The sequence below is a fragment of the Electrophorus electricus genome, chromosome 2 (assembly GCF_013358815.1).
Source record: "Electrophorus electricus isolate fEleEle1 chromosome 2, fEleEle1.pri, whole genome shotgun sequence".
Taxonomy (NCBI): Eukaryota; Metazoa; Chordata; class Actinopteri; order Gymnotiformes; family Gymnotidae; genus Electrophorus; species Electrophorus electricus.
In genome coordinates, this window is record NC_049536.1 from 884,067 (window position 1) to 891,743 (window position 7,677).

A 7,677-nucleotide genomic window follows, 5' to 3' on the forward strand; every position below is an offset into this window, starting at 1 on the left:
TCTTCCTGAGATCATCAGTGCCTCTTTGCCAATCTCTCTGGAAGCTTCTTCAGCCAGACCTGTTTGAGAGTCCTGATTCCGTCCCTGCTGCTGTAGGCGTCGATCTGTCTGCCATCCAGAACACTCACTGCAGCGAACTTGTAGGATCGGTTATTCTGTAACGTTATAGCAGGGATGAGGCGAGAGGCAGAACACAAAAGCAGGAGGCTATTTAATGAGTGAAGGCAAAAAAAACTTGGAAGGCTAAAACAGACACGACTAATTATACAAATACAACAATGGCCAATAAAATAAAAATAAAATAAAATAAAATAAAATAACAGACAACATGGAAAACCAAACACAGGACTTCAATAACCAAGACAAAAAGGCACTAACCAGACACAGGTGAACATATAAACAGAGGGCACCAAAACAATGGGCAGGGATTAAGGAACAGACGAGGGGCGGAGAAAAGGAAACCAAGAAACGGAACAACCAGGATGCAAAAGGAAAACAGACACGACAGGGGAACTAAAGAAACAGGGATGTCAGCAGGGTGGCCAATAGTTACAGAACTCAAAGGAACCTTTTGGGGAGAGTCTGGACTGGATTGTGTACTTGTAACACAGAGTGTTTATCTGCAGGAATCAAAGACAAAAAATAATGAATATTAAAAAAACAAGTTGATTATAACAAATAAGGGAATTGAATATATAGCAGACAAACTGACTGGATTTCGCCTGTGGAAGCATAAGGTGTGAATTTAAGCAGAACATGATCATTTCGACTGGCCTTCTTAACAATAATGAAATAATCAAAACAAAATACTATACTAATACTATACTAACAAATACTAATAAACACAATGCAGACACAAGATAATTTTACACTTTTACACCAGATTATATTTCATTTATTTCTAACCTGAATCATACAGTCAAATATTAAAATCAATGTGTTAAACTAAGCAATATTTTTAATATCAGTTAATGTTACCTAGGAATGGGAGATTCAATACAGGAGCATTGAAGCTTCTTTCGCTATTGCAAAGCACACAGTACATGAAAACACATTGATTCATCACAGGGCACGAAAACACACTGATTCATCACAGTATACAAAAACACACTGATTCATCACAGTACATGAAAACACATTGATTCATCACAGTGCATGAAAACACACTGATTCATCACAGTGCACAAAAACACACTGATTCATCACAGTACATGAAAACACACTGATTCATCACAGTGCACAAAAACACTGATTCATCACAGTACATGAAAACACAACGATTCATCACAGAGCACGAAAACACACTGATTCATCACAGTGCACGAAAACACACTGATTCATCACAGTACATAAAAACACACTGATTCATCACAGTACATGAAAACACACTGATTCATCATCATGCATGAAAACACACTGATTCATCACAGTACATGAAAGCACACTGATTCATCATCGTGCATGAAAACACACTGATTTGACACAATGAACTGAAGCTTGTATCACCACGTGACTGACATCCAAAGGTTCGAGCATCATCAAAGAAATTAAATGAGGATGGGACTGTTTCAAAAGGTTTGGCACTGTGCAAAATCTCAAGTCAGAAGAGGCTGTAAATAAAAAATCTTTTTTATTATAAAGAACTTAAAAAAACCTAGAAAAGCTTCAAAAGGCCTCATCTGCCCCTCACTACTTTAAAATAAAAAATGTGAGAATCCGCATATGTAATAAGCAACCATGAAGGTGAAAAAGTTTTATTAATTAGCCTATAACTAGGCTATCTTCCATATACCTGTTATTTTTTCAGTACTTCACCCACTTACTTTGAAAAAAATGCAGCCTTCTTATGGGTTAGTTATCAACACAATAGCTTCCTTTAGTTCAATAAATGATCAAACTAATTAATTATCATATAATATGGTTAGTTATCATATAATGTAGGCAACATATAATTTCAGTTGTCATGCGTAAGCGATTTGGAAGAAGTACAATTGAAGTTAATGACATCAGTATTAAAGTTTTCTGTAGCAAAAGCATGATAGTGTATGCCACTTAATGATTTAATTTTGACAAACTATTTTAAAATTTTGTGTATTGTAATGCGATTTTTGTTTTGATTTACTTCCTTGATTTCGTTAAGTCCTCTTTAGTTTCATCTGTTTTAGTTTCATGTTGAGCAAAATTTCACAAATTAATATTATATTATACTAATATTATATTATATACTCTCACTTTAATCAAGAACAATCAATAAACTTACTTTCAGTTGGTGCTAGAACACGTAGCGCAATTCCAACCAAGAAAAAAAAAAAAAATTCATCATGTTAATTTTCAGTGCATATTGTTGAAAAGTTTTCTTCGACATCATTCGTCTGCAGAATCCTCGCTGAGACCCAAAATGTTTTCCTTCCTCTTCTCTGAGTCCAGGAAATGCTGCAGTTCCTCACTGTCATGGCTGAATCTAAACCACATGAAGAGCTAGTGGTATATTTTATTTCTATGTATTATTACATGGTGGCCAAATGTTGCTAGAATCACAATGCACATAATGGGCGCCGTGGCCCAGCTTGCCTGTTCTACCTGTTTGGAAGTAAATGATGATCTCTAACTTTGCATGGAAAAACAAAACATATCAAGAAACCAGTAATGATTGACACACATCAGTGTGGGGAGTACATTTGCTGGATTGAACAACCCTGTAAGGTTTTAAATAAACTGTCATAAAACCTTAATAATTCATCATCATTATAGATTTTTTTTCCAAATGATTTAGTTTTTTCTAAAATTTTCTAAGATTTTATTATTTTGTAATTATGATGTCACTAAAATCCCAGCCCAACTACCAACTACAAACAGATCCTTTGCCTCTCATAAACTCACTCAACGCAGATGCTATATCTCGAATAATAAAGACAAATTATATCTGACTAAAGATTTTCTAAATAACACAAGCCTGATATTGATACAGACTGCTCATTTTGCAAAAATGATCTGCTCATTTCAACCTGATCTGTTATTGTTTGTTCAAACTCATCTCCAAAGGATGAGAAATATATTTTTATTTCTTTTCTTTTTAAACATTTGTACATCCCTGATATTAATGGTTTTTGTGTTGTTATACGTAATTTTTGTGTGGAGTATTAGTTGATGCGCCTTATATATATTAGCATTAATAAACATTTTTTAAATAATGAATACATTTAGAGAAAGTCGTGCGAAAAAGAAAGTCATGTGACATTTACACCAAAATAAAAGGCGGCAGTGGAAACCTGTGCATTTTTGTTAAATACAAAGATAAATACAAAGGCAGATGTTTTATTTACACAATGATGTAAATCTTTATTTACTTTACATAGAGAACACAGGTCTGATTTGGTGACACTCTGCTTTAAAGCAGACAAGAGCCAGATTTTCCAGATGCACTACAGTACTTCAGTACTACAGAGTATCAGTCTGTGTGCTCTCTCTAATAGTTATAATGATTTTACCACTACAGCCGCTCTACTGATGTCAGTAGCGTAAGGATGATTGATATGTGCCTCAACCAGCTTATTGTAAAACTCCTGTAACTGATTCTTAACTGTACTCATTACCCTGGCAGCAGGTCAATGAACTGTATGGCATTTTTGGAAGGCAGCTCGAACAATCGATCATTCCAGGGTTGAAACATGGAGACGGGCAGATCGACAAGAAATCAGTGACATGATGAAGAAAATAAAACAGGGTGAACAAAGAAACAGAACAAGTCAAGAAACACGAAACAATAATCAGGCAGAGAAAACACAAGTTAGGCTGAAACAGTATAACAGAACCAGACATCAAACAAAAATGACCAGCAAAACACTGAGGCAAATTCAGGGATTAAATTCTCAGGTTAACTAGAACTAAACAAAACACAGGTGAAACTACAGAGGATCAGAGAACTTAACAAAATCAAGGAAGTAAATCAAAGCAAAGACATGAGACAGAAACCACAGAAACCAGGACACTAGGGAGGGGCCAAATGTGACACATGTATTTAATTAGTTAGTAAAGTTTTCTGATCACATAAAAGTAAAAATTTTAATTCTGCCAGTATAATGTTTATTTTAAAGCAACACCTAAATTCATTTATACAATTCTCCAAATTTAATCTTACTGGATATGTTCAAATTGACCTCCATTATACCCAATAGAAAAAAGACCCAGGCCCAAACAGGTGGAGGTCCAGTGACGTGAGAAATGTATTACATAATGATTTAAATGTTAAAAGTGTCAAACACTGAGTGAAGCTGCTCCATATTGTACTGGCTATAATATGTTGTATGAGTAGATGTGTCATGTTCATGCCTCCCTGGTGTCGCAGTTCCCACAGCAATGCCCCTGTTGATTTATTTCCTGGTTTTGGTTTCCTCGTGTTTCCTTGTTTTGGTTTCTTTTGGTTCCATCCCCTAACTAGTTAATTACCTACCTGTTATTGTACCCACCTAAATCGTGTGAGTCCCCATTTGTCTCTGCATTTAAATCGCATATTTGTGTTCAGTCTTTGTGCAGTTTTGTCAAACTGTGTTATGTTTCTGAGCTGTTTGTTGTTGTGTTTATTGCTTCTGCTTTGTTGAAGCTTTACCTGTGTTTTAGATTACTCTCTTTGCCCATTCCCTGTTTGTTTTAGTTTACATCCTGCACTGCTTTATAGGATTATCACCTTGTCTTACATACTTTGGATTCTAGTTGTGAACTAAGTGTGTTCTCTAATAAAACTGTAAACACCTTACTGTGAGTGACTACGTCTCTGCACATGCTTAGAACATTACAAGATGACAAAGCACTTTTGTAAATCAATCTAGATTTTTGAGTGTTTGAGGTTCACAGTATGTCAGTTCTACGTACCAAACTCTCCTTATTCAACTTTGCCAAGGTAAATGTCATTTTCCATTTTATAAGACTGTCCATAGTAGACAGCAAGTCTCTCTACTTTACACAGGCTGTTACTCACCTGCTCTTCCATGGTGAGATCTTCTCTGCCCATAGCAGGTTACATCCCTGTAACAACATTGACCCAGAGTCACTGTGAAGATCCAACTGCAGTTTATTATAAAACGAGACCTACAAGAATGATTAGGCAAACTGTGCAAGAAGCATGAGGGCTGCATGACAGTACCTCCATAATCCAGGCTTACTGAGACCCTCCCAGCTCATTTTGGACATTTTGGGTTCCACAAATAAGATGATATTAAGTCCTCCTTAGTTACTCTACCAACTTTAGCTTTGAGACAAAACTGCTCTATGCTAAGATGAAGCTGAGCTTAGGTCAGTTTGATGTGTTCTGTTGGACAGACCCTGTGACCTCGGGGGTTTGCCAGCTGGAACAATGATCAAAAACAATGTTCAAGCACAGTTGAATAAACTGAAATGAACCTAGCAAATCCCATTTATTATTAAATTATGTCTATTACAGCCTAACAAGCTATGACTTTCAAAATATTTGTAATCTATAAATGTTTGATTCTCCCAATGCACAGACCTCAGATAATAGAGAACACACTTATTTAAAGAAATTATATTCTACTGTGTATCACAGGCTGATCTTCAATGGACAAAATAAATATGTATTTGTCATTGCTCACTTAAAACTAAACACTGAGAAGCTTAGCTCTTTTAATTACATGATCAGTAGGCTTTTCTAATGAGGTATTTATTGTTTCTTCTTATTGATTTCAGTTGTGCAGTGTGACCTTTGCTATTTCCATGCAAAACCTTGTAGAACAAATAGTAAACTCAGACAAATATATCAGGAAAACTCTTTATTATTGGGCAGGTGTCAGTAAGAGTCTGATGTGTTTTGTAAATTTGTGTCTTCATTCAGTTCTCTGCACATTTGGAGATCACTGGCTGTCTGCCTCTGAGAAGAAGATGAGCAATGTGTGAGACAACTGCAGTTCCTCCCTCAGTACAGCTGGCTCTTCATCTGGCTCTGGGCTGATTGGAGATCAGTGGATTGGGTGATTTCAGGAGTGTCACTCTGATGAGCTTCACCTGGGTCTGATTAGCTCTGTTCTAGGAGCTAAGTGTCCAGTGTCCTGAAGCACCTAGAGATCCATGTTGCTGAAACAGATGTTATGACCCAGTCTAGGTAGGGTCAGTGACAGAAATGATTAAATGATGAATTGGGTTTTAAATTGTAACAAACAAACAATAAACAAAAACAGACAGACAAAACAGACCAACCGCATTTACCTTTCATGTGTTTTTATGCATCAAATCTGGACAAGCGGCTATCAAGTGGCCTCTTCTGTGACAGTAAAAACACTCCCGTTTCCCAGGGACTTCACTTTTTCTGTGGGGTAATGGGACGGTCTTGCAAGGATGGGTTTCTCTTTTTGGCCCAGGCAGAGAAGCAAAGACTGCAACAACTGTGTTATACTCCTGCCTCTTCATTTGCAGCTCTAACTCACGCAGCCATATCAGTAAGTGAGGGTCTTCCAGTTTGGATGGAGACTCCTCTGATTCTACGCCCAACTCTGACTGTGGTTCATCCCCACCACTAGCCTCTGCTGAAGGTGGAGATGTCACTGGTTGAGCTGGAACCCAGGGACCTCATTTCTTTATGGCAGGATACCCTCCACTACCAAGACTTCCTAAAAAACAGCCTTCACCTCCACCTTGAGGTATCGCCACATCAAAGAAATCCTCTGTAGCGTGAAGTCTTAACAACACCTATCAAACACCTCCAAATTAGTGCAAAGTGAGAAGTCTACTATTGTGAAAGTATCCATCCTAACACAACAGCCAACAATAAACTCACACCCCCCGGACAAAGTGAAAAAATGCCAGACAAAGCACACAAACAAAAAAGGGATGAGCCCTTAATTTATGTTACGACCCAGTCCAGGTAGGGTCTGTGACAGAGATGAGCAAATGATGAGTTGGGCTTAAATGGCAAATGCAACTGAGTGTGAATGATGGATATGTGAGTAAACTAAATGGAGCAAATCAGAGATGAAACAGTGACTGTTGTAGTTTAATACATGATATAATGATTTGTTCCATTTAGTTTACTCGTATTTTGCACTTCTAGGTATCAGCATTGATCCCTGTATTCTACAGTATTCTAGTTCATTGGTATATTGGACTCTAACCTACTGTACTGTACTTGGATATATTCTATGAGTAAATGACAAAGCACTTTTGTAAGTCGCTCTGGATAAGAGCGTCTGCTAAATGCCGTAAATGTAAATGTAAATGTAAATGATATAAGAGTGTAATACAATAGGCACAAATAACACCAGACAGACTTCAGGTGGGTCAACAATGAAAATGGTAAATCAGCAAACAAAAATAAAGAAACTGACTGACCAAAGTGGAACTGCATAACCTAACGAAAACAAAATGAGAAAACCAAAACACATACACACTTTCCTATCTCCCTCACCAGACACAAAACAGAGACAAACCCAAAACTGAAAAACAAACAGCACCCCACCCTACACCTGATGTGAAGTGACACACGTGAACACAAACTATATGCACTAGAATATAGACACTGTATACACTATATACACTAGATATAAGGGCAAGAGAACAAGCAGAAGGCTAAAGCGAATCTCACTGTGGAAGTAGACTAACAGGGTCAGAGCACAGAACACTCAGAACAGCAAAGAACAAACACACAAGTGAAAGCACAAGATTGAGCATGAA

General features: G+C 37.1%; 1 long non-coding RNA gene across 1 annotated transcript; it reads right to left on the minus strand.

Annotated features, from left to right (window-relative positions):
* Positions 1-5,770: 5,770 nt before the first annotated feature.
* Positions 5,771-7,117, minus strand: LOC113583854. The gene is made up of 2 exons (XR_003411350.2): positions 6,217-7,117; positions 5,771-6,108 (listed from the first exon to the last, which is right to left on the minus strand). It is a non-coding gene; the product is annotated as an uncharacterized LOC113583854 (long non-coding RNA).
* Between the last annotated feature and the right edge of the window lie 560 nt (positions 7,118-7,677).